Below are 8,668 nucleotides of genomic sequence, written 5' to 3'. Positions count from 1 at the left end.
ACCAATGTTTTCATGTGTGCTTTTGCAGTTCTTACATTTAGTCAGTGGTGTACATGGGTTTGAAGTCAGTTTGAAGTATTCTGAATATAAATACGCAATTCCCTTCTTTTGAGGGTTGTGCTACCCTTAACTGTGCCTGATGTTGTTTGGTTTGAAGACTGCCTGCTTTCCTATCTTTGGAAAGTAAACATTCCCTCTTTTGCCGTGGAGTAAGGGAAGAGGATTGGGACGCTAGCAGTTACTTGAACAGATTTTTTTAAAAAGATTTATTTATTTATTTGGAAGGCAGAGAGAGAGAGAGAGAGAGAGGTCTTCCATCTGCTGGTTCACTCCTCATTTGGCTGCAACAGCTGGAGCTGAGCCGATCTGAAGCCAGGAGTCAGGAGCTTCCTCTGGATCTCCCATGTGGGTGCAGGGGCCCAAGGACTTGGGCCATCTTCTACTGCTTTCCCAGGCCATAGCAGAGAGCTGGATCATAAATGGAACAGCCAGGACTCGAACTGGTGCCCATGTGGGATGCCAGCACTGCAGGTGCCAGCCCCTTGAACAGACTTTCAATAATATCTCCTTCGTAGCTCCATCTCCGCCTCAACTTCAGAGGGCAGGTGCGATCAGTAGTTAAACTTATCTGGTCTTAATGAACACCTGTGCTATACAACTGGCCAATAAGCAGAAGAAACGTCATAATAAGCAACGTCATACTGGTATAAATTAGGCTGTTCTCGAGCATTCCTTGTAACATCTTTGGGACTTAGCCTGCTGGGCTCTGGTGAGTGAGTTACTTTTGTCTGTGTAACATTAAGTTTAAAAACTGTGTTTTAGTTTCATTTTTCTTGTTTTCATTTTGGCCTTTAGATGGAATAAAACCCACCCTGTAATTTCAGTAATTATTCAGAAAGAGCTAAAGTAATTGCCTGTTTTTTTCCTCTGCTGTATGTATTGAGAATCTAAGTAGTTTTTTTTTTTAAATTGGCATCTCTTTCCTAAAGCAAACTTGAGTTGTCCTATGCGAGTTTTCCCTAGTCTAATTCTATCTGCCAAACATCAGTATCAGATCCTCTTACATTCTCTTTTTATGATTTGTGAAAGTCTTGGTTTCCAAATTTCTGAGTTTTTATTTTTATTGTCCTTATGGACATCTTAGTGATAGAGACTGTATCATGGTTTTATAGTCAAATACCATTTGATCTAGAAACCATTGATTTTCACTTAGAAAATTGTGTGATATATTTGGGAGAAAACCTAAGGGATCCTGGCTTTGGATATTATAACACTCTTGAAGAGAAAAAGTGACTTACTGCCTTAAAACACATGGTTCTTCCCGCCACCTGAGGCCCATTGCAGTGTGTCCTGCTCAACACAGCACAGGTGTCTGATGGGTGTGTGTAAGCAGCTACCGTTATGAGAGCTTCAGTTACAGTAGAACTCCTCTTGGTGATATGATTCAGTTATTTTATACGACTCCAAGATTCCATCTAATTGTGTTTCAGCCACTTCAAGTTTGGATTCTTTTACAAAACCACTTGAATGCCTAGAAAATATTTAATATTTGTTGTTTTAAGTGTTTATTTCCAAGTTTTTCTTCATAAATGACTATGTTTACCTGTTACTCAGGCCCACCTACTAAGAGCAGTTTGTGTAGCATGATCAGCCATCCTGGTTTGTTTGCTGGTAGGAGTTTCCCCTCGGCATCAGACTTTAGTGCTAAAACAAGGTATGTCTTAAGGAAACTTGGATGCATTGAACACCCTAATTTGTTGGTTTTCTCTCTCATGTCCCATGTATAAGATATTAAATATGGCTTGGATAAATCACTTACTATTCCCTGACAATATTGTATCCCAGCAAATCATAGTAGGTGGCTGCTTGAAACTAGTGACGGACCACAATCTAAATCTCTCTCGTGAAATCAGAGAGGTGGAAGTAGAGATGTTAGAAAACCTGCAACCCGTGTTGAGAAACAGCAATCAACTCCTGTATCAGGGAGGAAATGATGAGATTGAAATCACTTACTTCTTTTTATTCCTTCAACATTCGATGAAAACTAGTTCCTTGCATCATTTTTCCAGTCTGAGTTACTCCTTTTTCACTTAAGTAGATGCACGTACGACAATACATTTGTATTTTAGGACAGACCTTTTCTGCTGACAAATTCAATTCTAAGTGGCTAATGCCAAAAAGGGAATCACTAAGAAACATTCATTACTGGGTGAAGTCCTGGGTGGTTGCGCGCAGCCCTCATGGCAGTGAAGGAGAAGGACGCTCTGAGCTACTTCGTAGCTTATGGGAGCAGCACTTCGGGCTCCTCCGGCGAGGAGGATAACAGCGAGCCGGAGACAGGCGCAGGGCCCTGGATGCAGCGAAGTCGGCGGGCGGCTGCCCTGACCCGACAAGCTGTTCTGGAGCGTGACCTGCCCGGCCTTTCTCTACAATCCGCTCAACAAGCAGATGGACTGGGAGAGGCACGTCGTGGAGGCGCCGGAGGAGCCTCCAAAGGAGTTCAAAATCTGGAAGTCAAACTATGTGTCCCCGCCGGAAACCCACACAGCGAAGAAACCACCGCCTACAGAGCTGGACATTGCTATAAAATGGTCTAACATATACGAGGACAATGGCGATGATGCCCCCAGAATGCTAAAGAAGCCAGGCTTCTACTGGAAGGGGAAGAGACATTAGAGTCAGATGATGGAAAAAGACGAGCATACTTCTAGAAAGCGCAAAGTAGAAACAGAACCAGCAAAGAAGAAAAAAAAACAACAACAAATGACAATTTCTGGACTGTTAAATTGTTGAAATGTGTCTTTGGGCCAATTAAGTTGATATCGTGGATAACTATGTCACAACATCTCTATCGTAATGAACTAATACATATTGCCTCAAGAACTTTCCACTGTAGAATTCATTTTTTTAGTTAAAATTTGTATGTATTTAAAATCACCATTTGACCTGTGATTGTGAAACTGACAACATTGGGAAGCATTCTTGCTAACATAGAATTTGTGACATGCTTTCAGAGTTCTGTCACATGTTAACATGCCAATGTTCTATAGGAACCTTCTATAAAGGAATATATTTTTAAAGTAAATATATTGTACTGTGAACCTGTAGGGTGCTTTTCAACAGTGTTTGTACAGTGTAAATAGATCATGAAAATAAAATTGCTTATTCAATATTGCTATTACTGTAGAACATTAACATTTGAATATACGTCTGTGACAAGTACTCTCTGCCATGTCACGTTTTAAGTTGTAATTAGTATTACCATTTAGGGAGTGCCTCTTGTGTGCCAGGTGCTTTGTGCATGTATTTTCTGATCCTCAATCAACCTAATAAAGTGGGTATTAGTATCCATACTTTATAATAAAGAGATCTCAGTAACTTGTATGAGATCACACACTCACACACAAAAAAACATTCATTACTATGAAGTAGTAATTGGGGCTGGTGCTGTGGTATAACGGGTAAAGCTGCCAACTGCAGTGCCATCATCCAATATGGTTGCTGGTTCGAGTCCTGGTTGCTCCACTTCCGGTCCAGCTCTCTGCTAATGGCCTGGGAAAGCAGTGGAAAATGGCCCAAGTGCTTGGGCCCCTGCACCCACGTGAGAGACCTGGAAGAGGCTCCTGTCTTTGGATTAGTGCAGCTCCATCCATTGCGGCCAATTGGGGAGTGAACCAGATGATGGAGGCTCTCTCTCTGCCTCTGCCTCTGCCTAACTCTGCCTTTCAAATAAATAAATATTAAAGTAATTAACTATGGGCATCATGTTCTCTTTGAGATGTTGTGCATTAGATCATGAGTAAGATAGAGCATCTTATCTGTGAGAATTGGTATGATTCATGACAAAAGTATGAATAGACAAGTATTATGAGGAAAAAGTCAATGTAAGGTAGTAAGTGGAGACATAAGTAATGCAAAAAGGGGGGTGGGCGACAGTGAAGGAAGCTGTTTTCTTAGATGATGTCAAAATGTCCTCCATGTAAAAGTGGTGTTTTGGGCCAGTGTTGTGGTGCAGTGGGTTAAGCCACAGCCGTGACATCTGCAACCAATATCAGAGTGATGGTTCATGTGTTGGGTGCTCCACTTCTGATCCAGCTAATGCATCTTGGGAGAGAGTGGGTAATGGCCCCTACCAGCCAAGTGGGAGACCCAGATGGAGTTCCGGCTCCTAGTTGTTCTGGCCATTTGCAGAGTGAGTTAGTGAATGGAGGATCTCTCCCCACTTTCTCCACCCACTCTGTCCCTACTCTTTTCCCTTTCTGTCATCCCTGATCTCTCCCCTTCCACTGCTCTGCCTTTTCAACAACTATTTTTAAAAAGTAGTAACTGAACATATAGCTGATTATTGTGAGGGTCCTGCAAGATCCCAGGAAAGAGCAGCCTGCGCAGAAGGAGGAACATGAGTAAAGGACACATCGGCAAGCAGCTGGCTGGAGAAAAGGGCGTCGAAGGCATAAACAGACTGTGGCCAGGGAGATCATGGGGGCAGAGACTCTGCAGGACTTCGAATGGTTTTATATGCGACAGAAAAGCCAGTGGAGAAGCTGAGCCCTTTGGCTGCCACATGGAGAATGGGCACTAGCAAGGCCTGTTGAGAAGCTCCTCATTTGCCCAGGTTAGAGATGATGCTGGCTTGGACCGGGATGGCAGATGTTAAGGTGACAAGTCCACTTCTGACCACAGGTGATTCCAACAAGGTGGTGTGGAGACAAATAAGGCTATAAGTCAAGTCTTTGGTCTGAGCATCTTAGAATGAATGTAGTTGCTGCTTGTCTAATAGGAGGAGACTGAGAGGGAGGGCAGATCTGGGCAGAAGAGTTTGATTTTTGAGTGTGCCAAGTAGGAGATCCCTGTTAGGTTTGCACATGGAAATAATGAATAGAGAGTTAAACACATTTGGAGTTCCAGGGACATGCTAGGACTGGAGACATTACTGGGAGATTGAGATGAGATGTGAAAATGGACACTGGGGGGGAATTAATGAGATGATATGTGCAAGGCACTCAGCAAGGATTACTTGGTGAATATTAATAATGTCGTCTAAGTGTTTATGAAAACATGATTAAAAAGAATCCCAACATTTAGACACCCGGTAATGGAGACAGAAAGGAATAGCCAGCAAGGTAGAAAAAGGGAAAACCAGACAGTGTGGCATTGTTGGAGCCAAAAGAAAAGTGATTCAGGTGAGCAGAGGTGATCAGCTTTTTTTGGAAGATGCTGAGAAATCAAGTACGAGGAGGCCAAATGAGGAGTCCTCTGGTACAACGAAATGAGGTAGTCAGAAAGAAGCCAAGCTTTGGGCTTCAGGCTGATGTTAGAGCAGCCTTGCTGGCATGCATCTGGGGTCATGAGATAGCAGGCTGGAGGCGTGAGGGGAGGCTAGGCTCCTCAGCCTTTGAAAGGCTGTGCTCTGGAGACAGCTGGCGACCAATGTGGGTGTCCGGGACAGCCACACCTTAAGGAGACTTGCTTTGAAAGGGCACTCCAAGAAGCAAGCTGAACCATCTGTAAAGCTACTCAGTTCCAAATGGAGAGTAGAGGTGTTGGCAGCACGCTGGGCCAGTGAGATTCCGCTCTAGACTCCAACAACAGTGCTGGACAGATGGTAGAACCTGATGCCAACGTACAGCTCGGGGCCACGGCAGCAGTAACTGCCGCTCTAATTGAGGGCTGAAAGACTTCTTTAGAAGAACAGGAGTGAGGCTCTCATATCTTATGTGACATACTGAAGGGTAAGTAGGATTTACATGAAGAGGCTGAGAGTTAAGTGGGATTTAACTTTGCTTTTTATGGAATAAAGATCGGCATATTACTAGCACCTTAATTGTAATAACTGTACCTCATAGACTTACATCTCTGTATCTGTAATTGTGTCCTCTGTGCTTGGATCTGAATGAGATAGTTATTCTTGTTCACGTTGGGGTGACTTCAGTTCGAGGGACTGCTTTCTCTTTAATGATGGAGAATGATCAAGGGAGGCATACAGTTAGCCAGTATTTTAGTTATAGATGTACATGTTGTGGGTCTACCATTAGTGATTTTGTTTGATGCTAATACATGTTCCATGGCCTTGTGGAAAGAATGCCTGCAGTGTGTCCCCGAGGGTCCGTGTTTCCTGGTACTGAGTGATTTCTCATGGCCACTTAACATTCTGGGCCTGTGGAACTACTGGAGGTAACTCCATCGTTAGGGGTTAGTGTGTGTCACAGAATTGTATACTTGGATTATCTTGAACAGTTGTGATTTTTTAAGAAATATTTTATATATTCATTTGAAAACCAAGAGAGCAAGAGTGAAAGCAAGAGAGAAGAGAGATTAATTGATTCTATCCACAATTTCACTCTCCAGATGGCTGCAATGGCCAGGAATGGGCCTGGCTGAGGAGCCAGAAACCCCATCTGGGTTTTCCATGTGGGTAGCTGCTGGGGCCCTGAGTGCTTGGGTCATCTGCTGCTGCTTTCTCAGATGGCATTAGCAGGGAGCTGGATTGGAAGCAGAGCAGCCATGACTGAAACCAGTGATCTGATACAAGATGTTGGCTTCACAAATGGTGGCTTAAACTGCTATACCACAATGCCATCCCCCTTCCCTCCAGGATTTAGATATGAAGTTCTTCTAAAGTCTGACAGTGTATTGTGTCTGGTCCTGACATTACTAGGAATGATATTTAGACATTTGAGAGCATTGCAATAGCCTTTTGTTTAATTTAAATGTGGTGTAAAATAGTTTGTGGAAACAATGACAATCGTTTGGCTAACCTATACAGTTGACATGTATATATGCTGTTATTACTTCACATTCCTTCTAGGTGTTCTAGTGTCTTATTTTGGTCCCTAAAAGAACAAAATATTGTTAACAGCAGGGAGGAATTTCTTAACTTCAGATTAGATCACATCTGTTGCCACCTGCCATGCTGAGGTACTTAGGGGCAGCTTGCAAAGGCTGGAGTACCAGCCAGACACATGACTGGACCTGAGATACTGCCTCAAGTCAGTGACTGACCTGTACCTTCTCTTGCAGGGTATGAGATACTTAAATGGGAACATATCTAGATCACACAGCAAATCAGCAGGCGCAGATATGTCAGGCAGACACATACAGTGGCAGATGAAGAACTGGGGCAATTTATAGGAACAGAGACCAGGGCTTCAAACAAGCTGTCAGTCTCCAGTTGAGGTTCAAAGAGCAGGTAGAAACAAAGAACTTGGGCAAAGTCAGGAATACCGGCAAAGAGACAGACATTTGTTCAGAGAAACAGCAGCAGGCAAGTCCTCTGTCAGAGCCATTTAATCCTGACCAGGGGCTTTTATAGGCTCCTTATTAGTGCAGCAGTCAGCCCTTCTAGGCATCTGGCCAAAGATCCACGTGGTTGTTTATTCAATATTTGGGTTCAACATTTCACACAATAGACGCTGGCTTAGTTCTCTCACAGCATATCACCTACTAGGAGAGAAAAAGATAAAATGCAAGCATAATGTCCAGATACGAAGAAAGCATTCAGGGAAATTCTAGACTAGAAAAGGAAGTGAGAGGGAGAAAACGAAGGGCCATTTCTGGCCATAGTTTGGGCCCTCTCTGAAGTCCAATGCTGAAATAGTATCACTGTCCCTGGAGTCCGTGAACCCTCCTAGCGGAGAGCACTTCAGTTTTATATACTCAGTCCCCTCCTAGTGCTGCCTACAGGTACCTGGAGTTTTAGGAGCCAGTACTTTAACTGGCCCTGCCTTGCCACCTGCTGTACTGCAGGCATTGTATTCTCATGAGGACAGGGCCCCAGCCTAGATCTTTTTTTTTTTTTTTTTGATGTGTCCCCCTTTCCCACGTGATGATGCCATATTTCCAGCAAAAGTTTTCTCACCTTCAGTTTCTATTTCTCAGGGACAGAATTTTGTGTTCCCAGATCAGACTCTAGGACAGGTCACTGGCACCTGCTACTGATGCATCCTCATGTTAACTACACACCTGCCTGTACCGGCCCTCTGTGTATGTCTCCCCTCATGGTCCTTCGTGGTTCTCGTGGGCATCCTTCATCACTAGGTTGGTGAACTCATTCTGAAAACCCTTCTATCCTGCTATTTTCCTACTTGTAGATGGACTTCTAGACCCTGGAATAAATTGATTTTCTTTTTATCTCCAATTTTAACACGTACTTTATATTAAGTTTTCTGTTTTGGTCTTTAACCGGATCTATACGTTTCCTCAAATATACTCTCTTCTGGTCTTGACCATCTGTCTGTGTCCCTGGAACCTAGTTCTGGGAGCGATGTTTACTTCAAATCATGAAGGAAAAGCAGTGTATGAATAGAGTTGTGACTCATCATATTCCTCAGGGCAGGATGATGTACTTTCTACTTTGGACACAATGGCTAGCACTGGCTTATTTTGTTTCATTTCAAGCATCTCTGGGGGCAATATGCTACAGAAAATGCCCTTCAGCAGTCATCTGAAATAAGAGAATTATCATTGTATTTCCTGACTAAATCCGATTCGTAATACAATTCTTGTGTTTTAGCTCTTACATTTTAAAAATGATCTTACCTTAAGGGAAGATTTATTGATTTCATTATTGTCCCTATTGATCATCATCACTATAAACAAATACTCACTACTTTCTTGTTGAAGAGAACAGGTTTTGTTAGGTAACAATTCTGAATATTAGGGATAATGA

General features: G+C 43.0%; 1 long non-coding RNA gene across 12 annotated transcripts in view; it reads left to right on the top strand.

Annotated features, from left to right (window-relative positions):
- Window positions 1–312: 312 nt before the first annotated feature.
- LOC149123713 (uncharacterized) overlaps window positions 313–8,668 on the top strand; it is a 593,545-nt gene continuing 585,189 nt past the window's right edge. For 7 of the 12 annotated variants that reach the window (XR_016214009.1, XR_016214007.1, XR_016214003.1 and 4 more), the window contains exon 1: window positions 665–769. This is a non-coding gene — a long non-coding RNA (uncharacterized LOC149123713). Of the gene's footprint in view, window positions 770–8,668 lie in introns of all 12 variants that reach the window. The other 5 variants (XR_016214005.1, XR_016214006.1, XR_016214004.1 and 2 more) reach the window with 4 other exon arrangements.

This window comes from Oryctolagus cuniculus, chromosome 10 (assembly GCF_051225735.1).
Source record: "Oryctolagus cuniculus isolate XC-2025 breed Fujian yellow rabbit chromosome 10, ASM5122573v1, whole genome shotgun sequence".
Classification (NCBI taxonomy): domain Eukaryota; kingdom Metazoa; phylum Chordata; class Mammalia; order Lagomorpha; family Leporidae; genus Oryctolagus; species Oryctolagus cuniculus.
Note: the sequence above shows the minus strand (reverse complement) of the source record. Positions and strands in the feature narration are given on the sequence as shown.